Genomic DNA, 25,273 nt, shown 5'->3' with positions numbered 1-25,273 from the left:
TTCAGTGGCCGCTTCACAATGTGGGCCATCTGTATCCTTATCCAACACTAGCTCCTCTGAACTGTACAGGTGGGAGTTAACCTTACAACATATCGTTCACTCCCGCGTGGCCTCAAGCCGAGTTAACCCACTGTGCCAGCACTCCCCAGCCAACAGTTTCCATTTCTTCTGCCCTGTCACCCCTCGCAGCTGACGTCCCCACAGTGCTCGCCACTGGCATCTGCAGTTGTGCGTTACGTGCCTAGCTCGTATACCTGACACCCCTCCCGTTCGCACACTGGCCGGCGGACTGCCTGCCTCCCTCAGAGTTGCTAGCCACATACCACCAGTCCCTCTCCCTGCCTCCAGCTTCACTCTTCCTCTGCCCACCCCATCTGACACTACACCCTCCCCAAGTTCTCCTGACAAAGTATGGCATTGGCGCTGTTAGTCGGGCCACACCGTGTAGGGACATAGGCTTGTGTATGTGTGCATGTGTGTGTGTATTGCACACTAGCTCATCAAAGGATAACTCTGAAACCTAGCAAGTTGTCTTTCTTTTCTGTGTGCCTATTGACAATGCAACACTTGTGCTCTTTGGAGAGTGGTCTCCTTTTATCCAGAGATACTTGTGTTCTACAGGAACTTTCCTACAGAATTTGTGTGTATGCTCAGCATGTTAGCATATTTTCTGATTTAGGAAGTTTATTACAAACTGAACTGTGCACAGACCTACCTCTCTTAGACACAGCTTGATATTTTCCTAATCCTGCGTCCACCCATTCTTCAATTCTTCTGAAAAGCGCTGCAGAAAAAAATGTAGTTAACTACAAGCAGTAAGGATATACCCTTCTAATAGTTGACATATATCTTTTTTGTATGGTGCTTGTAGCTAGAGCCAGTCGTGTTTCTCCTCTATTGTGTTTTTGAATTTATTCTGTTATCTTCTTGTGGTGCTTCAATATCCATCAGGGAATTCAGAATATTGCTTATTTCTTCTTCATTAGTATGTTTGGCTTATTGGATGGCTTTATATTTTCTGAATTCCAACCTTTCTTCTGGTTCCTTATTTTCCCTTCTTGTGCTGTATCCATAGGTCTCCAAGAAATGCCCTTCACTGATGACCATTCTTCAATCCTCTGTGGTTATCACACATTCTATCGAAACAGTGCTGGTCCTGAGAGGGCATCTAGTGCGGTCTGTACTTTGATTCATACAGATGTCGTCAGTTAATGCGCTCCCCTTTGTACCTTGATGTCGGCAGTAGCAGTGCAGCTGCAAATGACCTCAGCGCTTGCGATTATCATTTCCATTGTTTACCTACCTACAGGTGGGCTACTTACGTATGTTTAATTGACCACATTAACCCAATAACTTTCACCTCTTTTTCTCCTGCTGTCCAGCACCCACACCAAGCGAGGTGGCACAGTGGTTAGCACACTGGACTCGTATTTGGGACAACGGTTCAATCCCGTCTCCAGACATCCTCATTTAGGTTTTCATGATTTCCCTAAATCGTTTCAGGCAAATGCCAGGATGGTTCCTTCGAAAGGAACCCGAGCGTGCGCTCCGTCTCTAATGACCTCGTTGTCGACGGGACGTTAAACACTAACCACTACCTCCAGCACGCACTATCCCCTGTGTGGGAGTACCACTTCATCTGGTGGGGATCATCTAATTGACCAGCTTCTCTCAGACAATCATCTGTGCCTCCTCAGTGCTTTTTCTCCTGCTCATTTCAGTGCCACCCATTACACCTTTTCAGCTATTTATCTAATGATCCCTTCTCTACATTGATCACTACACAATGATATTTGTGACGGTGACGACTTTTCGGTGATCCTGTCATCTCCTTACCATCACCAGACAGACTGACTACCATGTTGGACACCTCACAGAACTAGCTGGCCTTTGTTTGCCTCTGCTGTCACATTCGCCACCTCGCTATCAGATTGTATTGATGAAGTTGTGTAAGGCGTCTCAGATTCGACCAGCCCTACTGCTGGAAATGTTATTCCCCGCCGGCCGGTGTGGCTGAGCGGTTCTAGGCGTTTCAGTCTGGAACCGCGTGACCGCTACGGTCGCAGGTTCGATTCCTGTCTCGGGCGTGGATGTGTGTGATGTCCTTAGGTCAGTTAGGTTTAAGTACTTGTAAGTTCTAGGGGACTGATGACCTCAGCTGTTAAGTTCCATAGTGCTCAGAGCCATTTGAACCATTTGCTGTTCCTCTCTCTGTGGGTCCCCTCCCCCCTGTCAGCTGGTGCTGTGTTGGACCAAAGACATTGCAGTAGGTATTCAGAATCACCAGTGAGCCCTGCAATGATTGAATGATCATCCTTCACAGACCGACCTTATCACTCTTAAGCAACTTTGTGCTAAGGTTCGCTATCTAATCAAATGCAGTAAGAAGGAATGCTGGGATGACTAGGTGTCCTCTTTGGCGACATATGCCTCTTCATTTTGGGTGTGGGCTAACTCTATAGTCGTACGGGCCACCAACAATCAACAACTACTCTGGATTTTGTCTTATAGAATCGTCTTTGTACTGGTTCACTGATTCTTGCAGAGCACCTTGTGACCTACTTAACAACATTATTGGCTTCCTCTCTCTATCCCTACAGCAGATGTGGCAAGTTCAAGACTGCCCCTTATGTTTCAGTCTCCACCAATTTCTAGTCCCTGCCAATCGGAATCCTGTAATGGACCCTCCACTGACTGAGAACTACTTCACATTCTTGCCTCATCCTACAACTGAGATACTGGCCCCAATTTTATTTACAGTTAGGTGTTCCAGCACCTGAAAGTTCCACAGAGGCCGGATTTGGCTCCGAGGTGCCTGTGCCTTCCCCTCACGATGACGAGATAGTGTAATTGCCCGATCCTCAACTCGAGCAACTCTTGACAGTTACAGGCTGGTCAGCATGACTGATGTGCTCTGTAAGCTGCTTGAAAGGATGATTGCCTGCAGTTTATGATGATGGTTTCTTGGATTCAGGACCGTTTGTCCTCCTATCAGTGTGGTTTCCTGGGGGGATGAGCCACAACCGACCATCTGCTTACGCTAGAAACAGCAATCTGACAGGCATTTATAAATGCCAACACCTTGTTGAAGTCTTTTTTGAACTACATAAGGCATATGGAACTGCTTAGAGATACCACGTTTTACTCACCCTCCATGACTGTAGCTTTTGAGGCCCCCTACTTATTTTCATATGGAAGTTTTCATCCTGCCGGTTATTCCAAGTTAGAGCTGGCACTTCACTCAGCTTCTCACAGATCCAAGAGAAAGGCATCCCACGGCTCTGTGTTGATTGTCACTCTCTTCCTCGCTGCCAACAATGGGCTAGCACCCTTTGTTGGGCCACTAGTCACCATGCACTGTCTGTTGTTGATTTTTGCGTTTGGTACATCTCCCACACAATATCCTGTGCTGAATGCCAGGTCTAAGGTGCCATCTTGCACGCCTCTACATGGGCTGTTTCCCATGGTTTCTAAGTCTCCTACAAAATCATGGGTCATACATTTGTGATGTACCGTTATCCGTTCTGACCAGGAATTCTACTTAGTTATCCAGCACCTGATTGTTGTAGCACAGTCAAATTTCTTGAGTCTTCTTTTTGATAAAAATCTGACTTGCCTGCCCTATATTTATCTTCTGAGCACTAGCTGCAGGTGGAAGCTTAACACTCTCTGCTTTCTTGCTCGCACATCTTGGGGTACAGATCGTGCTTCTCTTACCCATCTTTTCCATATTTACCAGGCGCTGGTTTCATCCTAAATGGACTGTTGTTGCCAGGTGGCTCATTCAGCTTTGAAAATGTTACACCCAGTCCACCATCATGACATGCATGTGGCACTGGTCCCTTTCGGGACTAGTCCCTTATGCAGTCTCCTTACCATAGTGGGATCTCCCCCCTTCAGATTTGATTGTACCAGCTCTTGGTCTCCCGTGCAATCACCATTTGACAATTCCTTGACCATCCCACATATCCCATTCTCTTTATGTACAAGGGGTGATTTCATTCTGATTCCTGCCCTTGGGTGGAATTACCAATTGGAGTGTTTGTTCCTTCCCTCTCCCAAGATCTCCATCTCCCCTCCCAGGACCACACTCCGTGTGTTTTCTCATGCACTCACCCTTGGATGGTGCCTAGACCATGGATTATGATTGATCTCTTCTACTGCTCTCGGTTACTCCCATGACCTCATAGCATCTACATTAGTGGCCATTGAAATTGCTACGCCATGACGATGATATGCTACAGATGCGAAATTTAACTAACAGGAAGAAGATGCTGTGATATGCAAATGATTAGCTTTTCAGAGCATTCACACAAGGTTGGCGCCGGTGGCGACACCTACAACGAGCTGACATGAGGAAAGGTGCCAACCGATTTCTCATACACAAACAGCAGTTGACCAGTATTGCCAAGTGAAACATTGTTGTGATGCGTCGTGTAAGGAGGAGAAAGGCATACCATCATGTTTCTGACTTTTCATAAAGGTCGGATTGTAGCCTATTGCGATAGCGGTTTATCGTATTGCAACATTGCTGCTCGCGTTGTTCAAGATCCAATGACTGTTAGCAGAATATGGAATCGGTGGGTTCAGGAGGGTAGTACGGGACGCCGTGCTGGATCCCAACGACCTCGTATCACTAGCAGTCGAGATGACAGGCATCTTATCTGCATGGCGCAGACAGGAGCACCTGCGATGGTGTACTCGACGACGAACCTGGGTGCACGAATGGCAAAACGTCATTTTTTTTTTTTCGGATTGATCCAGGTTCTGTTTACAGCATCTTGATAGTTGCATCTGTGTTTGGCGACATTGCGGTGAACGCACATTGGAAGCGCGTATTTGTCATTGTCATACTGGCGTATCACCCGGCGTGATGGTATGGGGTGCCATTGGTTACACGTCTCGGTCACCTCTTTTTTTTTTTGGCATTGACAGCACTTTGTACAGTGGACGTTACATTTCAGATGTGTTCCGACCTGTGGCTCTACCCTTCATTCGATCCCTGCAAAACCCTACATTTCAGCAGGAGAATGCACGAACGCATGTTGTAGATCCTGTATGAGCCTTTCTGGATACAGAAAATGTTCGACTGCTGCCCTGGCCAGCACATTCTCCAGATCTCTCACCAATTGAATGTCTGGTCAATGGTGGCCGAGCAACTGGCTCGTCACAATACGCCAATCACTATTCTTCATGAACTGTGGTATCGTGTTGAAGCTGCATGGGCAGTTGTACCTGAACACGCCATCCGAGCTCTGTTTGACTCAATGCCCAGGCGTATCAAGTCCGTTGTTACAGCCAGAGGTGGTTGCTCTGTGTACTGATTTCTCAGGATCTATGCACCCAAATTGCGTGAAAATGTAATCACATGTAAGTTCTAGTATGATATATTTGTCCAATGAATACCCGTTTATCATCTGCATTTCTTCTTGGTGTAGCAGTTTTAATGGCCAGTAGTGTGTAATGTCAATTTCTTCAAAAGTTCAGAATGCTACCATTTTTTACACCGATGACACTAAAACTATGAATCAGATCAGACTGGTACACTTCTACATCTTATGCTGCTGTTTATTTATTTTATTTTATTTTATTTTATTTTATTTTATTTTTTTTTTTTTTTTTTGTGGGTGGGTGGGGGGCGGGTGTTGTTTGACTGGTTTTATGCGGTCCACCATGAATTCTTCTCTTCTGTCAACCTCTTCATCTCAGAGTAGCACTTGCAACCTACATCCTCAATTATTTGCTGTATGTATTCCAATCTCTGTCTTTCTCTACAATTTTTGCCCTCTACACCTCCCTCTACTACCACAGAAGTCATTCCATGATGTCGTAACAGATGTCCTACCATCCTGCTCCATCTCCTTGTCAGTGTTATCCACATATTCCTTTCCTCTTCGATTCTGTGCGGAACTTCCTCATTCCTTAACTTATCGGTCCAGTAGCACCACATCTCAAATGCTTTGATTCTCTTCTGTTCAGGTTTCCCAACAGTCCATGTCTCACTACCATACAATGCTGTTATCCAGATGTATATTATCAGAGATTTCTTCCTCAAATTAAGGCCTATGTTTGATACTAGTATACCTCCCTTGGCCAGAAATGCCCTTTTTTTGAGGGCTAGTATGCTTTTATGTCCTCCGTGCTCCGTCCATCATTGCTTATTTTGCTGCCCAGGCAGCAGAATTCCTTAACTTCATGTACTTCATGACCATCAATCCTGATGCTAAGTTTCTCACTGCTCTCGTTTTTGCTACTTCTCATTAATTTTGTCTTTCTTCAATTTACTCTCAATCCATATTCTGTTCTCATTAGATTGTTCATTCCATTGAGCATATCATGTAATTATTCTTCACTTTCACTAGGATAGCAATGTCATCAGTGGATCATATCATTGATATCCTTTCACCTTGAATTTTAATTCCCCTCCTGAAGCTTTCTTTTATTGCCTTTATTGCTTCTTCGATGTACACATTGAACAGTAGGGTGGAAAGACTACACCCCTATGTTACACCCTTTTTAAATCTGAGCACTTCGTTCTTGGTCATCCACTCTTATTATTCCTTCCTAGCTCTTGTACATATTGTATATTATCCATTTCTCCCTATAGCTTACCCCTATTTTTCTCACATTTGGGAGGACGACGGTTCAATCCCGAGTCCAGCCATCCTGATTTAGGTTTTCAGTGATTTCCCTAAATCACTCCAGGCAAACGCCAAGATGGTTCCTTTGAAAGGGCACGGCCAACTTCCTTCCCCTTCCTTCCCTCATACAATGAGAGCGATGAGCTCACTGTCTGTTCTCCTTACCCAAACAACCCCAACCTATTTTTCTCAGAATTTTGAACAACTTGCACCGTTTTAAATTGTCTGATACTTTTTCCAGGTTGACAAATCCTATGAACGTGTCTTGATTTTTCTTTAGTCTTACTTCCAATTTCAACCACAATGTCAGAATTGCCTCCCTGGTACCTTTACCTTTTCAAAAGCCAAACTGACTGTCATCTAGCACATCATCAATTTTCTTTTCTATTCTTCTGTATATTATTCTTTTTATCAACTTGGATGCAGGAGCTGTTAAGCTGATTGTGTGATAATTCTCGTTCTTGTCAGATCTTGCAGTCTTGGAAATTGTGGGGATTATATTTTTCCGAAAGTAAGGTGATCACCAACATGAATAGTCGTTTTGTTGCTACTTCTCCCAATGATTTTAGAAGTTCTGATGGAATGTTATCAATCCCTTCTGCGTTATTTGATCTTAAGTCTACCAAAGCTCCCTTAAATTCTGATTCTAAAATTGGATCACCTGTCTCTTCTAAATCGACCTTTGTGTCTCTTTCTATCACATCTCACAAATCTTCACCTCATAGAGGCCTTCAATGTACTCTTTCCACCCATCTGCTCTCTCCTCTGCATTTAACACTGGAATTCGCATCGCACTTTTAACATTGTCACCTGTGCTTTTTGCATCACCGAAGATTGTTTTGACGTTCCTGTATGCTGAGTGAGCTGTTCTGACAATTATTTCTTTTTCGATTTCTTCATATTTTTCATACAGCCGTTTCATCTTAGCTTCCCTGCACTTCATATTTATTTCCTTCCTCAGTGACTTGAATTTCTGTATTCCTGAATTTCCCTGAACATTTTTGTACTTCCTTCCTTCACTGATCAACTGAAGTTTTTCTTCTGTTACCCATGGTTTCTTTGCAGTTACCTTTTTGGTACCTATGGTTTTTCTTTCCAGCTTCTGTGATTGCCCTTTTATGATCCCCACTTCTTTGCGTATTGGTTCTTCCTGACTAATCTCTTGAACTCCAGCCTACTTTTCATCACCATTACATTGTTATCTGAGACTGTATCTGCTCCTGGGTATACCTTACTGTCCAGTATCCAATTTCGGAATCTCTGTCCAACCATGATGTAATCTAATTAAATCTTCCAGTATCACCTGGTATTTTCCAAGTATACCTCCTCCTCTTGTGATTCTTGAACAGAGTTTTCACTATTACCAGCTGAAATTTATTACAGATCTCAATTAATTTTTCTCCTCCCTCATTCCTTGTCCCAAGTCCAAATTCTCCTGTTACCTTTTCTTCTACTCCTTCTCGTATTATGGCATTCCAGTCCACCATGACTGTTAGATTTTCATCTCCCTTTATGTACTGTATTAGCATCTCAATATCCTTTTATACTTTCTCTGTCTCTTCATCTTCAGTTTGTGATGTCAGCATGTGCGCCTAAACTAGTGTTGTCGGTGTTGGTTTGCTGTCGATTCTGCTAAGAAAAACCCTATCACTGAAGTGTTCACTGTAACACACTCTCGGCCCTACCTTCCTGTTCATATTGAATCCTATGCTTGTTACACCATTTTCTACTGCTGTTGGTATTACCCTATACTCATCTGACCACAAATTCTTGTCTTCTTTCCATTTAATTTCACTGACCCCTATTATATCTAGATTGAGCATTTGCATTTCCCTTTTCAGATTTTCTGGCTTCCCCACGACGTTCAAGCTTCCGACATTCCACACCCCGACTCACAGAACATTATCCTTCCATTGATTATCCAGTCTTTTTCTCATGGTCACCTCCCTCTTGGCACTTCCCTCCCTGAGATCCGAATGGAGGACTATTCAGGAATCTTTTGCCAATGGAGAGATCATCATGACACTTCTTCAACTACAGGCCACATGTCCTGTGGATACACGTTACGTGTCTTTAATGCAGTGGTTTCCATTGCCTTCTGCATCCTCATGTCGTTGATCATTGCTGATTCTTCCGCCTTTAGGGGCAATTTCCCACCCCAAGGACAAGAGAGTGCCCTGAACCTCTGTCCGCCCCTCCGCTCTCTTTGACAGGCTGTTGGCAGAATGAGGGTGACATATTATGCCGGAAGTATTCAGCTGCCAAATACCAATTATTAACCCTTTGTGCGTCACATTTAGAAAAAAAATTGGGGAAATTTTTTTTATGATGAATACTTACTGTATATGTTGCACTTATGCCGTATCCATTGCAAAAGTTCTTTCGAAGCTATTGGTTAATAAATAAAATAATGATTCCAAATGGCATAACTAGAAATTACATAATAATTACTCAAAAAAATGCATACATAACTGTATTGTAAACTTACCGTATTTCTTTCCCTTGCCCTTGAGGAACTACGTAAAGTTGGTTCCATAACCAAGAATTTCAGTATACACAGAATAAAACTAAACACAACAGTTATTGTACATCCCCAAATGCAATAGCACGACTCACGACACTTCTCTGTTCCGCACTTCAAACAAACGCCGAGTCACGAAAGCAAACGCCACTGTGATCTGTTGGCCAAACTCGGAACTACGTGAAGTGATGCCAAACGGTATCACTGTAGCATTGGGAAGCTCAAAAAAACGCCAGGAATACTTAATGATGCCATTTGGAATTGCAGACGCAGAAAGGGTTAATCAGAATTTAAGCAGTGGTGGGTATAAAACCCAGGACCGAGGAATTTTTGGTTACGAGTCAAAGACACTACCCCTAGACCACGGGCTGCTGGTATGGAACGCCACTTGCTGGTGGCAACATGTAGTGTGCTTGCAGCATAGCTGACAGCCATGAGCAGAGCCCTCCATTTTATTCAGTGGGCCTCCGTTGACCATGTTTAATATGTACTGACTCAGTGAGCAGTCTCCAGACTATTGACCAAAGGTATTCTTGCCACCCTTTGGCCTCCGCTATTTGTGACCTTCTCGTTGACCTCTGCCATGGAGCCTGCTCAGTTGCCTTTCTCTGTGTGCCAAGTCGTATAGCTATCCTGGGGAATGAACAGGCTGACTGTTTGGCCAGAGGAATACTTACTTGCTCCCCATTTGCTTTGCTGACAACGGGGGCCCTATTCTGTATCGTTCATACCGATTGGTGTAGTAGGTTAGTCTCGGTAGTGGCGTCATTTTCAGTTCTTTATTGAAATATCCTATTAAGTAAGCTTCTGGGACTTGTTACCGAATGGTCCTCCCACCGATTTTACGACAATTGCACTAAGTGGTTTTGGATTTCAGTGTGGCTCTGTCGATTGGTGAGCTGTGGTTTATGTACACCTGTAATTTGTTATTTTAAACATATTTAGCGCTTTTTGCTTTGGATTTAGTGATTGTGTTACTAAAGAATCTCCAGAGGACACATCCGGTTGGAAAGAGAGTTCATAATAGACTATTTTCCATTGTTAGAAATATAGTTAGGTTAGGTTGTTACTGTGAATGATTGCATAAAAAAAGTTTTCAGTCAATATTCTCTCAAAATAGGTGTTACTGTTATGCAAACAAGAGTTTAAAGATCATTAAATGCCGGCCGCAGTGGCCGAGCGGTTCCAGGAGCGTCAGTCCGGAACCGCGCGACTGCTACGGTCGCAGGTTCGAATCCTGCCTTGGGCATGGATGTGTGTGATGTCCCTAGGTTAGTTAGGTTTAAGTAGTTCTAAGTTCTAGGGGACTGATGACCTCAGATGTTAAGTCCCATAGTGCTCAGAGCCATTTGAACCATTTATTTGATCATTAAATATGAAGACACCGGCTCTGCTTACATATATTGCACGAGTGTGAACTGATGTTACTAGTGACTTTGTGTACTTTTTCTCACAGATGGTTTTGTTAGTGATTATGGAAACGTGTTTTGAACTTTCAAGTAACAATGGAATGGAATTATGTGTAGCCTGATATTGGAAACCTCCCGAACTATCACACATTTATGACTTACACAGCACCGTTTGGCAACGAAGTCAGCCTACGTTCCTCTTTTGCAATAGTACAAAAATTGAGCGCCGTGTTTCTGTGTTTGGCGTGGCCGAGTGGTAAGCGCGTGAGAATGCGATACGAAAGGCCACAGGATTGCTCACGGATTTTTTTCCCCTCTTCGTGTATGCAACACGTTCTGAGACATTGTTATTCGTGTAAGTTAAGATTTTTCTGCAATATTCATTATTACATACATGTAAGTAATGATTTCGTGATTTCTGTGTGTTTAAAACACAAAATATGAAATTGCTGGAGATAAAATTGCTGTGAGTGAAACAACCAACAGTGACCTTTATATTTTTTTCTTGTCAGAAATAATGCACCATTTTTTTCCGAATATGTAGCGATTTCCGAGTATGCGGTTAGACAGGAATCTAAGAGCACAACTTAAATTACTGGGAATCTAACTAGCAGCAGTAATCTTCATAACCTTGGCTGTTACAAGTATTTGTCTGTGATCGAATCCTCAACAACAGTAGACAGAGGTGAAAGATCTGCGCCGTAATATTTTTAGACTGTTGCACCATATACGGAGATGCATGTTATAAACTTCGACGAACTGCAGGAGGGCCGGCCGCGGTGGTCTCGCGGTTCTAGGCGCGCAGTCCGGAACCGTGCGACTGCTATGGTCGCAGGTTCGAATCCTGCCTCGGGCATGGATGTGTGTGATGTCCTTAGGTTAGTTAGGTTTAAGTAGTTCTAAGTTCTAGGGGACTAATGACCACAGCAGTTGAGTCCCATAGTGCTCAGAGCCATTTTTGAACTGCAGGAGGTCTCGAAAATGCGTTTTTTCAATTTTGTTTTTAAGACCCAAATTGTTGATGTATCGTATATGGAAATGGGCTACTTAATCACCTGGATCTCCAAGTGCGAGATATAACCACATTCCGTTTATCTTCTTGTTGTTTGAAACTCTCAGAATCAATTTTTCGGGTATTCTTATAGATATATTAGTACAATGTGGTACTACACACTATTCCTAAATCATTTTCCGAAATGTAAAATCCTAAACACGATGTCAGTGTGAATGATAATAAGATGACATAATGCGGCATTTACGACAATCTGCAGAATACAGTCAAATACGCTATCGTTATTATGCATGCATGGAAACATGCGGTCAGGGAAACTAAAAATTTCTGTGCATTACAGCTGAGAATCATGGAAATGGATATACTGCACCTGATACTGTTAAGGAGGGTGGAAGAGCGACGAAGGCGGGCATGTCAGCTCAATGGAATGTGGCGTAATGCATTATGGCAACGTAAATGGAATATTCAGTACTTCGAAGAATACCGCGCCAGTGTTGTCTCCTAGTCGCTTTGTGTTCGTGGCCCTGTGCGTGCTGCAGTACGCATGCATGGATCTGCGGCCGTTTGCTTTTGATTGGCTTGTGTGACGTGAACTGACAACAGTGCTTCGGTTCCCTAGACCCAACGGTATCGCTCCCGAAATGCGTACTGAATAATGCAGGGGCTCGAATTTGAGTACTAGACAAACGATCAGCACAATGGCAGAAAGATGGCACCCTGGTGCAGATTTGTGGGTGCGTGTGAGACCTCTGCTCACTCAGAAATGGACTGACATCTGGTGGGCTATGCCCCCTTCTGTTATTAAACACCGCACAGTCAAGGAGGCTACTGAAGCATGGTGCTTTTCTTTCTGCTTCTCCCAGAAGGAATCTGCAGTCCTGTGTCATCTCTGCATCAGTTATACCAGGTTAACCTGTAGTTTTCTTTTGTGTAACAAGCGACCCTAACACTGTTGTTCTGTAGCATTACAGTCAGTCAGTCATATCTGGGTGGAATGACCCACTTCTTTTGGCCCTCCGTGCGAAATATGGATGTCCAAACTCATTGCCTCTAATATTAGTGATCTTGCCGAACAATTCACAGATAGTTGAACCGGTTCTCTGTTTTCTCTGCAAAAGTGATTTTTATTCTCAGTTATAAGGTTTTAACCCTGCAGCAGGCGCATCAACTTTCATTACCCCACGAGTCCCGCTGTATCTCGTGGATACGTGCGACAATTTTTGTGGCTTTTTGTTTGTTTATAGGTTCCTTTTCTTTAGTTTTTGTTTTAAATTGCTGTTACCTTTACTGTTACAGATTTTACAAATACAGAAGTGAAAATCAGGCTCATTACACTTTCAAATTAACAGAAATATTTGACATTTTGTAATGGAGAAGAACATAAAATTGTTTTAAAAATTGATTTAATTATAGATACAAATAAATTATTGAACTAATCAAAGCTTGTCTCTTTTTACTGATTGCCCTCTACAGAAAGACATTGTTCACAACTTATTTTTGCGTGCTTTTGAAAACAAAGGCATGTACCGCATTTTTCACATGTATACTTGCTGAGACAAGTCTTTTTTGTCTCCCTGTAGCACGACTGGCACCTTTTTCTTTTCTTGTTTTCTGATTCGAAGGATTGTTCAGCGTTTTCTTGCTCTTTTCCTTTAGGTTTGTACTTTACTAGCATTGACTTTATATCATCAGGTAGAGTCATAATAAGAGCTCTTATTTTGAGATGATTTTGTAGTAGAGTCGAAGCCAAAGTTTTGAGGTATTCGCGCCGATTTGATTATTTATTCTTGTTGCCCAAGAAAATTACTCTTGAGTTGATGCCTGCAGTGTTCAACAGGTGGAAAGAAATAACCATAGGCCATTTTCTTGTTGACCTAGCTACATTGTAGGTTGCACAGAGTTTGTCAACTACATCAACTCCAGATTTGGTGTCATTATAGTGTAGAATAATTACTGATTTTTTCTCTAAACCTTCCGAAACCTCAACATCCATACTCGAAAGGAGGACTACAGTTTTCCCTTTTCTCGGGACATACGACACAAGGGTTTCATTCTTGCTGTAGCCAAATACGCCATCATATTGCTGTCTACTTTTTGGTGCTACAAAATTCGATGGCAGTTCCTTCTTTTTTTTTTCTAATTGTGCCTACAAACGACAGTCTCCTTTTATGCAGTTCTCTTACAAACTCCAAACTAGTGAACCAGTTATCTGCTGTAATGTTTCTACCCGTCCCATATATTGGTTCGGCAAGTCTCAGAACTAATTCTTTGGCCGAGTTGTTACTCTGAAAGGGTCCTTCAGGTTGTAATCCACAATATATTTCCATGTTGTAAGTATAATAAAGCTTGGCATCACATAGGCAGAAAATTGTGATGCCGTATTTAGATGGTTTGGATGGTATGAACTGGCGAAATCCACACCGGCCTCGAAATGCTGGTAGCTGCTCATCTGATCGAGGGAGTAATGTGTCTTGCAGTTATTCAAACACATGGTGAACATTTCCCTCACGGCTTCTAATTTGTCTGTCTTGCGCTGTTCTTGTCTTGTGGCTCCTTTATCAAAACGAACACATTTTATTAGGAACAGGAAACATTTTTCGGACATGGTCATTCTAAAAATATTCAGACCAAGGTCATCTGCTGTCCAGAAGTCGCGAACATTCTGTCGCCCACCACAGAACACACGAGCAAGGTATAACAAGCCAACAAAGGCTTTTATTTCGATTGCATCTGTGTCCTTGCAGTCACTCTCACGAGCAAAGTTTCTTTTTAGGTCAGCTATACGCCTGTTAGTGTTGACCAGAATTAGATCTAGGATATCATTACTGATGAATAGGCTCCAGCAGTCAATTTCAGTTACGATTTTCTTTGTGTCTCCAACTAGCCCAGGCAGTTTGGTTAGTATATTATGAGGCCGTGTCCGTGTTGCTTTCCAAGGCGCTTTCCTCCATTTAGTACCATCCTGACCTAAAATAAAAAAAAAAATAAGTACATTACACCATTATTAGATATTGTTATTATTACATCTGAAAGCATATTTATTGTCTTTTCTACTCACCAAAATAGTAATGTTCATCAGTTTACTGCGCTTCATTATTTTCCTCTTCATCAAATTCATGATCTGTGTCTGAGTCTACAGATCGTGTTTCGAGTATATCTTCGGTTTCTGAATCAGTTTCTGCAAGATCATCTTCATCTTCAATGGATACCTCGTCGTCGAGAAGAAGGCGATGTACTTCTTTCAAATTCTTAGGATTTTCTAGATCATATCGTTTACTCATTTTGAAAGAGAGTACACGTAGCTGCAACGAAACGTTGCTTCATTTAGAAGACAACAACGCAACTGCCGACTTGCGTACGCTGCAAGCAATGCAACAGCTGCAGTCACTAGCGGCGACAAAGCGTTAGCCGAGCAGGCGCGCTGTTATCTTAGAGATACGGGCAGTACACGTTCCCACACCTGACTCATTTATGACCTTGTCCGTATCGGGACAAGACTGAAATTCCTGTGAAGTAATAAGAGAGGTATGTCGTTGGCCAGCAAACCGTTAACACTGTTCATTGCGGTAATATTAGAGAAAAAGTAGGTCAGGTATCTCACAGACACATGCGCGACTGTCGGAGGGTTAATCTACCTTTGGAGCTGGGGAACGATGTTTTTGAGATGTGGTGTCTCACACTGTATGCTAGGTATGGGTGGTTCTCAGTCCTACATTCTTCACCAGGCTATGCCTCCATGCTCCTTTTACTCTGTTCTGATGACTTTTATATTTGGTTTGCCTCCATTCGGCCGTACTTAGTTTTCTACTCTGGGTGTCGCACTTTCTTCAGTAGTGGATGTTCTTGATGCAGTGGATGAGAGAAATTGACCAATGAGTAACACATCTTTGCCCCACGCAGGCCGATAGTAGGCAAAATTGATTGTCAGGTGCCACTAGCGCTAAGTGAATGAAGTGTCAGTTGACACTGGGAGTCTGGGCAGAGCTGTCAGCTGCATGCTGTGTTGTGCCAGCTGAGTGAGTCCCCAGTGCCACGGATTGACCCTCAGCAGAAACATTACTGATTTGGGACAAAATGATATTTTTGACAAGTGTTTTAAATGCTTACAGTGTGCTGAATATTCATGCTTGTGTCAACCGCACTGCTCACTGATTGGATTTCAGTGAGCACTGTGTGTGTGTTAACCATTGTTGTTGCATGTGGTTTAATATAAAAAAAAATATGGGCCTGTGATGAGATTAAATGTGTCTAAACAGAATATATAAGTCCAACAGTGTAAAACATTTGGGATTAGTAAAACCTGTTATCGTTGTGTGAACATTGTTGAGCAGCTGCACTCTGATAAGAAATGAGTTCCAAAGCAGTGAAATCTGATTATCACTTATCTATTAGGTTGCAGTCACATCAAAATTAATGTTAGGCTGTTGTTTTGGTTAACAACAATCAATGTCATATTGGTTGGGAGAGTTTCAACTTCCCTATCTCCTTCATCTTACTTTTATTATTGACAATTCAAAATATGTCCATTATGGTTTTTGTCTTCTTGCTTTTACTGTTATGACTCTCCTCACAAGATCAAAAAATGTTCTTTGTGGACATCTCTACTTCTGGATGCACCATTCTTGGATTGATGGACTTGTTTGGTTCGTTACCACCTCTCCCCCCCCCCCTCCCTCCCCCCCCCCCACCATTAGATTTAACAACCAACTTGTCGCAGGGTGTGTACGACCCGGGGCAACCGGGAGATCCGGGAAAAACCCGGGAATTTTTTCATCTGGGAGAAAACCGGGAAAAACGTGGGAATTTTTTAGAATTCCGGGAATTTTTTGTTGTGTCAGTTAAATTTTTGTAATCTTGACTGGTAAGAATTGATACTCTAACAAAGGATATTACTCTAGCCTGCTACTGCAGAAAAACACTACAACAATAAAACGTGAATGAGAAAAAAATATGAAAATAAAACATAAATTGTAAAGGAAATGTGCCATATACAACAAGAAAACACAGTGCTGATACAAACGTTTGCCAACAGCAAAATGTGTCAAAGGCATTAGGAAGACTATGCAATGCTTCATAACAACAAAATGTCTCCAATGAGTGTGATGTCACAACTGTTTAACTAGATTCGTTAAAGCAGTTACGAGCCAGCTTTTGCGCATGCGCAGTTGAGTGGCGGGGCAAACCGATGTATCTGACCCGACTGACAATTTCGGGGGGAGGAGGGGGCGCCAAATTTATATTCTTGAGAAGAAAAAAATCATGTTTCACAAAGAGCCTAGCATCCAGCGCACGTTGATCTACCGATTACTCACGATTTTGGAACGCATCCCTGTTGGTTTTTGAACACACTCTGTAAGTTGATTTCTGAATGAATCGTAAGTTGATTTTTGAAGGCATGCGTAGTGTACGTGATGTCTGTCAGGGGAATCCTCGTCGCATCTAGAAATAAACTTTGCTGCAAGCGAAAGGGGACCAAGTTATACGAACTGAGCGGAGTAAAGCCGAACGAATGAACGCCAACCGCTGTCTGACTATGTGGTTGATTGTGTTTGCATTGATCAGCTTTGTTATAATTACCAGCGAAATCCATAGAGTCAGACTACCAGAGTGGAAATAAACGACTGACAGGAATAACAGGTAACAAAGATTACGTATTATCTTCTCAGTGTATCCAGAAAAATGAAATTTTGTCTGAAAATTTTTGGCCATATCGCTACACTAGCGAGGGCCAGTTGTACAGCCCCCGTCTAGCAGGCGCTTAAGTTCTGTTCTGGAAGTAGTGCAGAAAATGGGTTGTACGAACATAACAACGCATAACCGGAGAATAATCAGGGACAAGTAAACCAGTGATTCTGGCAGGGTTAGTGAAGTTAAGCGGCGAATAAGTTTTGACAAAGGCAGGAATGGTTCCAGAATTAGTAAGGACAAGATTGTTCGTTAGAACGAGGAAGGAGAAGAAACGGGGACATCACACAAATTAGGGAAGAATATGACGATCCCAAATTTAATTGATTCGGGAGGACGACGGTTCAATCCCGCGTCCGGCCATCCTGATTTAGGTTTTCCGTGATTTCCCTAAATCGTTTCAGGCAAATGCCGGGATGGTTCCTCTGAAAGGGCACGGCCGATTTCCTTCCCTAACCCGAGCTTGCGCTCCGTCTCTAATGACCTCGTTGTCGACGGGACGTTGAACAACACTAACCTAACCTAACCCAAATTTAATTAAGACTGTCGTACTACTACTTTTCGATCTCATGCTCGAGATACTCGGGCGTATGAATGAAATGTGAAACTATTTTCTAACATTAAACTATTTGCTTGTAGTAGGCCTAATTGGCATTTTATGTTGGTCTTGGTGAATTATATTCTGTCGTGTTATAAAATTGACCATTTGTGCCAAAACAGTCTCGTTTATTTGGTGTGTGTTACAATTTCTGCAGTGTGAGAAAGACCTATTTTGTTTTATCTAGCAGACAGTGACAAAATAAACGTAATCAGATCGAGAAACCACACCAGTCATGGGTACTATTTGTATTAACAGCTTACGCAGTATTAGACAACGACATTTCGGCCTCTTTTCTTTTATGACATAACATAAGATCTTACGGGCTTCCTGCGTCATCGCAGCTGCCAAAGCGCGTTGGCGCCCGTTATCTGGCGCTCTCTGACGATTACTGAAACGAGCTTATTCCTAACAGGCCGTGGGAAAGTATTGCGAATGGTGGTTTGAAAAGCGTTACTTTCAAAGTAAATTTCCATTTTCGAAAGTGGAACTACGTGTGAGACTGTTCGATGAATCCCTTATATCACAGAGCGTTTGACGACGAGCCATTAGAAGTATTTCGAGCCCAGATCAGACAATCGTGTCGTCATTATGAGCAAATTGATGTAGTGCTACGGGAAGCTATCTCTCTCTCTCTTTTGCGGTAGCTGATTTATTTGTGGAAAGCTTTGAGAACAAGTCACTGGACTCGGCTAATAATTTTATTGGTACATTTGTGTGACGTATCTTATTAAAGTGTAACACGGGCAAGAAAAATCAACATTATATGTGGAAGCTTAGGTTCTGTTGCAGCTTATTAACATTAGAGACCAATGTTGTCCGTAAAAGCTTTGATTTTCTTGTAGCAACACTACGTGTTTTAATTTAAAACATTAACTTTTCCTGTTTGTGTACCCGCGCTACGCAACAGTGATGTTGCTATTAGCGGACTACATCACGTGCCCTGCGCTCTGAATATCCGCTGTCATCGGCTGGCGGGATCACGTGACATGAGCTGTGACTGGCTTACAAAAGCGTATCGCAGTGCCGATTACAAGGTTCGGAAAGTAACTTGCGGTGTTTGGTGGGATTCGAATTTATACTTTTGTGATACGAAAATACACAGCGTACATATTGCTGCAAAAAAAAAAAAAATCTTTCCAAAAGGGGTTTTCCTCCCTGACTTTCGCTTTTTAAAGTGCCAGGAAATTCTACGCTCACGTATAAAAACATAACCGTTCAAAGAATTGACAAGTTTTACAGTTCCGAGGGAAAATATACTGTCACTTAATAACACGGAAAAAGTGTGTTTTCACCCGGGAGAAAGTGTATTTTTAACCAGGAAATCCAGGCCAAATCTGGGAATTTTTTTTTCCTTGTCCACGTATACACCCTGTGTTGACTCCTCACAATTTAGCTGTTTTCAAAATATGTAGCTACCCTTTTCAGTTGTCTGTGATGTGTATGAAGGTGACATTCTTTGTTTTTAAATCATAAACTCTTTGACTGGAATGTTGTGAATTTCTTGTTCACACACACACACACACACACACACACACACACACACACACACATATTCACAAAAGCAATCATCTCTTACAGCTCGGACTGGAATGCCATTCAACATTGTGCGTGATAAGGTGAAAAGCTTGACTTCTTGGGAGAGCTGGAAATCCTTAAGCAGACATGTGCGGCTGGCATACAATAGCTGAATATTCAGCCCACCAGTAGGAACCACAGCTGTTATAATTCAATGATGTCAGTGTTTAAAATGTTTACATAAATTTGGTTATGCTCATCTCATTTGTTTTGTTTTGGTTATATTTATCTCCTTCCCCCCCCCCCCCCCCCCCACGACCAGTACCCAAATGATTCATTCCTAGACATTGTACTTTTAAAGTGGAGTTGAGACTTGCTGTTAAAAGAATTTCTTTTATCCCCGGTTACTGGGATGATGCCAATCTTTGATTGGTCACTTATGGTTTATTTAGTAGTAACAGCAGATGTTATTATTTCATCTACTTGGTGAAATTTCTTGGTTGTTTTATTTGTGGCTGTGTTCTGATTAATTGTAACTGCTTAATTGCGTGCCTATGTACTTTCTTTGCAGACATCGTATTCATGCCACGTTCCACTGCTCAGCTGTGTGCCCACTTGATGCTTGACGTGCATGCCATGAAGTTACAGCAGCAGCACTGTCTTAGTGTTTCTGTGTGAGTGTAGTCCTACAACAGTTGCACCATTCTGGCCTGCTGGTACAACTTCATTAAGGTATGTCTTCATCCTTTTTATCGTTTATTTAGTGTTCTACCCCACAGTTACGTGACACTGTGTTAGTTGTTTCTGACTATGTCTCTGCAGGATCATGTGAGTCAGCGTGTGCTTCAGCTCAGCAGATCACTGTTTTATGGTTTTTAAGATGTTGGAAAAGGTCTCTGCAGGCCCTTCTAATTTGTCACATGCTTCAGTCTAGCAAAGAGCCATTTTACTGTTTTTAATATGTTATAAAAAGAAAATTTTAAGGTCGGAGCAAATCCTAATGCACATTCAGAATTGTGCAAGCTATGACCATAACATAATACTTTCTTATTTTTCATCCCTATGGGTGATCTGAAGATGCCCTTTGAAGATGAAACACATTGTTAATAAACGAATATGTCACAACCAAGATTGTATTTAATTCAAGTTAAATGCATTTGGACACTACTATTTGTTGTGTTGAAGCTGGTGTTTGTTTTTTGTTATCCCCACTAACTACTACTAGTGTGTCTACAGTTGTTCAACACCTATGAGAGAATGTGAGAACTCATGAATATTGGATAGACAATGCTCTAGTTACACCGGTTGCTTCTGAAAATTCATTCATTCATTCCAATGCTGTGAAAAGCCTTAAAAAGTCTTACACATTCAACAAAATGCCTCATTCAGGATTCATTGTATTACTCAAAACTGACAATCTTTACATTAATGTGAGGACCATCCTCAGACATGTGCCCTATGTCACCCAAATTCGCGTAATTGACGCAATGATCCAAACTGTCCCCGCTCCTCTCCCCCAATTATCATTACGTGATCATTTTTACCAAAATCTTTCCCCAGAGAATATAAATGATAGATGACATTCTTGACTCTTGCACTTGGTATAAAAACAATATATAACTGGAATCTGCTACCCACCTCACCTCTTTATTTCTTGTGTAACATTTTTTGAAGAAGTCCACAGAACCAAGGAAAAATAAATTCTCCTGTATATGTAAATAATAATGTGAAAAATTGAATGCAGCAATATGATATCAGTCTTTCTCAGACCAAGAAAGTGTCTGAATACCACATTCATTACTGAATGTCACATTGATCCTTACTTGGAACTTTAGTATCAGCACTGGTGTGACAACACCACTACACTACACTGTAGGCTGAGGTACTTCATGGGTGGACAGTTGCTTGATAACAACTGGCGAACAGAAACCTGTGAGACGGAATTAAAACTTGTGCAAGTCAATCTGTGGGAAACAGAAAGTCCAAAACCTCATAGAGACTTGCATGGAGATAACTCCGCAAGAAACTGGTGTGGGTGGCTATCAGCTGAGTACATGGTAATAGCATCGGCACGATGCACAATGCAACATTCATGGTAGCACAGTAGTTGAACTCAATGTAAGCTCTGGCCCACCTTGCTAACTGCTGCTCTCGGGTGAACACCTCTGTCAGCACATCTGCCCATACAACGCATTGCTTGCACGGCAGGTTTCCACACTATTCCGCAGTGCTACCTGTGCCAGCTCATCTGCCTAATTTGTGATGTCTGCTGGTGGGGATACTAACTACCTCACTCGGTGAAAAGGCCATGTATGGTTGAAAATGGCCAGGTTTGGGCTGCAAACTCCAATACAGAATGGCAGATGCCATTGCAGAACCCAGCAGCAGATGGATAGATCACCAAAGGAGGCAATGCCAATGCCACTGCCTCTGCTGGAAGTTTGGAAGGGCACAAAGGCTGAGGTATCAGGGATCCTCTGACAGCAGTGGAGGTGAGGCCATGTCTTTTGATCAGTGGGGAAGGAGGTGGAGGAGGAGCAGGATGAAAATCCTTGGGCTTCAGATCAGTGTGTGTCTCACTAGGCCCCTAGGCTCCAGACGATGGAAGGACAGCAGAGAATGGGGGGGAGGTGACAACGAGAGATTACTCCACTGCAGGTGATGAACCCGTTTAAGAGGATGGCAGAAGGGCATGGCCTGGGGAATGAACTGAGTGAAATACAAAATCATATTCAGATAAAGACTGTGGCTCCTTCAGGTTCTTGGGTGCTGGTAGGTTGACAGTGGCTTTAACAAGACCATCTGGCAGGGGGAGGCCACCTCTGATAAGCACGAGTCCCAAAAAAATGCAGCTTTGGGGAGAAAAAACTACTCTTTTCCAGTTTGCAACTAAGGCTATTCTCCAGGAGACTTTGGAAAACTGTTTGAAGATTTCAGAATTGTTCTTCTCTGCTAAAGGCCCATTCCCGACACTAAATCAACTTCTCCAAATACCATTGATAAATTCCTGACACAGATGAGATCCTGAAATGCAAGCAGTTAAACTGATAAAGCCCAAAACAGATGTTGTGGACCAAGGAAGTCTGAAAGACTGCAGGAGAGCTTCTGTAAAGTTTGGAAGGTAGGAGACGAGGTACTTGCAGAAGTAAAGATGTGAGGACGGGGTGTGAGTTGTGCTTGGGTAGCTCAGACAGTAGAGCACTTGCCTGCGAAAGGCAAAGGTCCCGAGTTCGAATCTCGGTCTGCACACAGTTTTAATCTGCCAGGAAGTTTCATAATCTGGCTATTTGTGCATCGTGAACTGTGTTTTGTTTTCACTCCATCCATTTAAGAGATAGGTGGTTGTTACTCCCACAGTGGTTCTTTCCAGACAGTAAGTGATTTTGTATCATATTTGGTTGAAATTGATCCACTGGTTTAGGAGATTTGGAACATGCATACCTACACACATACATACACTTTTGTAATATGTATGGATACTGAAGCCCCATAACTTATCGTAGGTCATATTACAGAGGTGTATATCTAGTGCTCCTGGGGTTTAGACCCCAGTTTTTACTATAGGCTGGTCTAGTGCACATGGGAACACTCTTTGCCGTGGAGCTTTTATCCTTCATTTGAGGAGCCTATGATTGTTTTGCATCCAGGGTTACTCATAGATGCTACACTGCCCACTCTACTGGTAGAATTTCATTGAAGAATTTAAGATTCCAGAAAGTATCCTGGATATGCTCCCTTATGAACACTACTACAACAGTTTTACTATGGAAGTGACTCTTAGATCATGTTTTCACACAGCAGTTGTGCACAATCTTCAGATTGCGTTGTACAATTGTTCTAAAAGTACTTTTGAATTTATTAAGTACTCTTGCAGTTAAATCATCTATGTATTATTTGCAAAAGTAACCTTCAGCATTTAACTCTTTGATGAGATTATTCACCACCAGCTTCCACAGTAGTGGGGACAAAACCCCTCCTTGTGGACAGCCTCTGGTGGTGTTGATAACCATTTTCTCATTGATCCTGTGGCTTCTGCCTTTCATCTACTCAACATGGTCTTAATCCAGCTGCATATATCAATCTTAATGCCATGTTCTTCTGCAGCTCTGTTTGGGATGATGGGGTCTGGAAGTTGTATTGCTAAGAGTCCCCTTAATGTCTAGAAAGATGCAGAGAGCAATTTGCTGGAAGTGTAGAACTTTTTCCACCTTCCCAACAGGTTCGTGAAGTGCTGTTCTGTAAGATTTGTGTTGTTCATACACAGGTTGGTTTTCATGTAGGGTTTCGTTCTCTATGAAAATAAGTAATAAAGCAGTGAAAGCAATTGCACAGACCTCTATCCTTTCTGGTTTTTGTGTGTTTGTAGGTTGCAAGTTTTCTTTTAGTATATTTCATGTAGATGTGGTTGTACTAATAGTGGTTGTCTTGCTGTTGCTACAGTGTGATGCCATATTACTGCATCGTTGCTGGACTGGAAAGTTTTAATGAGAGAGGTGTCATTGTGTACAAGACGTCTACATCTACGTGATCACTCTGCAGTTGCCAATTAAGTACCTGGCAGAGGGTTCATTGAAGCACCTTTAAGCTACTTCTGTACCATTCCGCCCCTGAGCAGCACGCAGGAAAGTTGAATGCTTTAGTCTTTCTGTGTGAACTCTGATTTGTCTTATTTCATTACAATCATCATTTCTTCCTATGTAGGTGGGTGCCAACGAAATATTTTCCCACTCTGAGGAGAAAGTTCGTGATTCATGCTTCATGGTACGGTCGTGCCTCATCAAAATATGCCTTTGTTTTAATGACTGGCACCCCAATCTACTGCAGGCAGTTGCTCACGTTGGTACCAATGATGTGTGTCGCTTTGGATCATAAGAAATTCTCTCTGGTTTCGAGTGGCTAACAGAAGTGGTAAAGGCTACCAGTCTTGCTTGCAAGGTGAAAGCAGAGCTGACCATTTGCTGCATAGTGGACAGTACCGATTGCGGACCTCTGGTACAGAGGCGAGTGGAGGGTCTGAATCAGAGGCTGGGACGATTCTGCGACCGTGTGGACAGTACCGATTGCGGACCTCTGGTACAGAGGCGAGTGGAGGGTCTGAATCAGAGGCTGGGACGATTCTGCGACCGTGTGGGCTGCAGATTCCTCGACTTGTGCCAAAGGGTGGTTGGGTTTCGGGTTCCGCTGAATAGGTCAGATGTCCACTATACGCAGGAGGCAGCTACACGGGTAGCAGGGACTGTGTGTCGTGGACTGGGCGGTTTTTTAGGTTAGAGCGTCTCGGGGAAAACACAAGAAGGGCTTCAGTTACAAAGTGTGCAGGCTAAACACGGGAAGAACGTAGATACAGGAACCACTGGTATAACTGTTGTAAATTGTCGTAGCTGTGTAGGGAAAGTAGCAGAGCTCCAAGCGCTAACAGAAAGCACTGATGCTCAAATCGTTGTAGGCACTGAAAGCTGGCTAAAGCCGGATATAAGCTCAGCTGAAATTTTTGTGAAGAACGTAACAGTGTTCCGAAAGGATAGGCTAAACACAGTTGGTGGTGGTGTGTTTGTTGCTGTCAGAAGTAGTTTAACTTGTCGTGAAATTGAAGTAGATACTTCCTGTGAGTTAGTATGGGCAGAGGTCATTGTTGGCAGCCGAAATAAAATAATAATTGGATCCTTTTACGGACCTCCTAGTTTAGATGATACAGTTGCTGAAAGATTAAAAGAAAACTTGAGTTTGATATCAGACACGTACCCGACTCATACGATAATAGTTGGTGGTGACTTTAATGTACCCTCGATATGCTGGCGAATATACATCTTTAATTCCGGAGGTATGCGTAAAATACCATCGGAAATTCTGCTAAATGCATTCTCTGAAAATTATTTCGAGCAGTTAGTT

The 25,273-nt window shown here is 42.6% G+C and overlaps 1 protein-coding gene across 2 annotated transcripts in view; it reads left to right on the top strand.

The window, feature by feature from the left end:
- The window catches only part of LOC126295080 (zinc finger protein 239-like), an 89,639-nt gene that overhangs the window by 41,491 nt on the left and 22,875 nt on the right, over positions 1 to 25,273 (top strand). For both annotated transcript variants that reach the window (XM_049987328.1, XM_049987327.1), the window contains exon 3: positions 19,956 to 20,116. The gene's annotated coding sequence lies outside the window, so the exon portion shown is untranslated. The remainder of the gene's footprint in view (positions 1 to 19,955; positions 20,117 to 25,273) is intronic.

Source organism: Schistocerca gregaria, chromosome 11 (genome assembly GCF_023897955.1).
Source record: "Schistocerca gregaria isolate iqSchGreg1 chromosome 11, iqSchGreg1.2, whole genome shotgun sequence".
Lineage (NCBI taxonomy): Eukaryota > Metazoa > Arthropoda > Insecta > Orthoptera > Acrididae > Schistocerca > Schistocerca gregaria.
The sequence above is the reverse complement of the archived record's forward strand: the minus strand, read 5'-3'. Positions and strand labels throughout refer to the sequence as shown.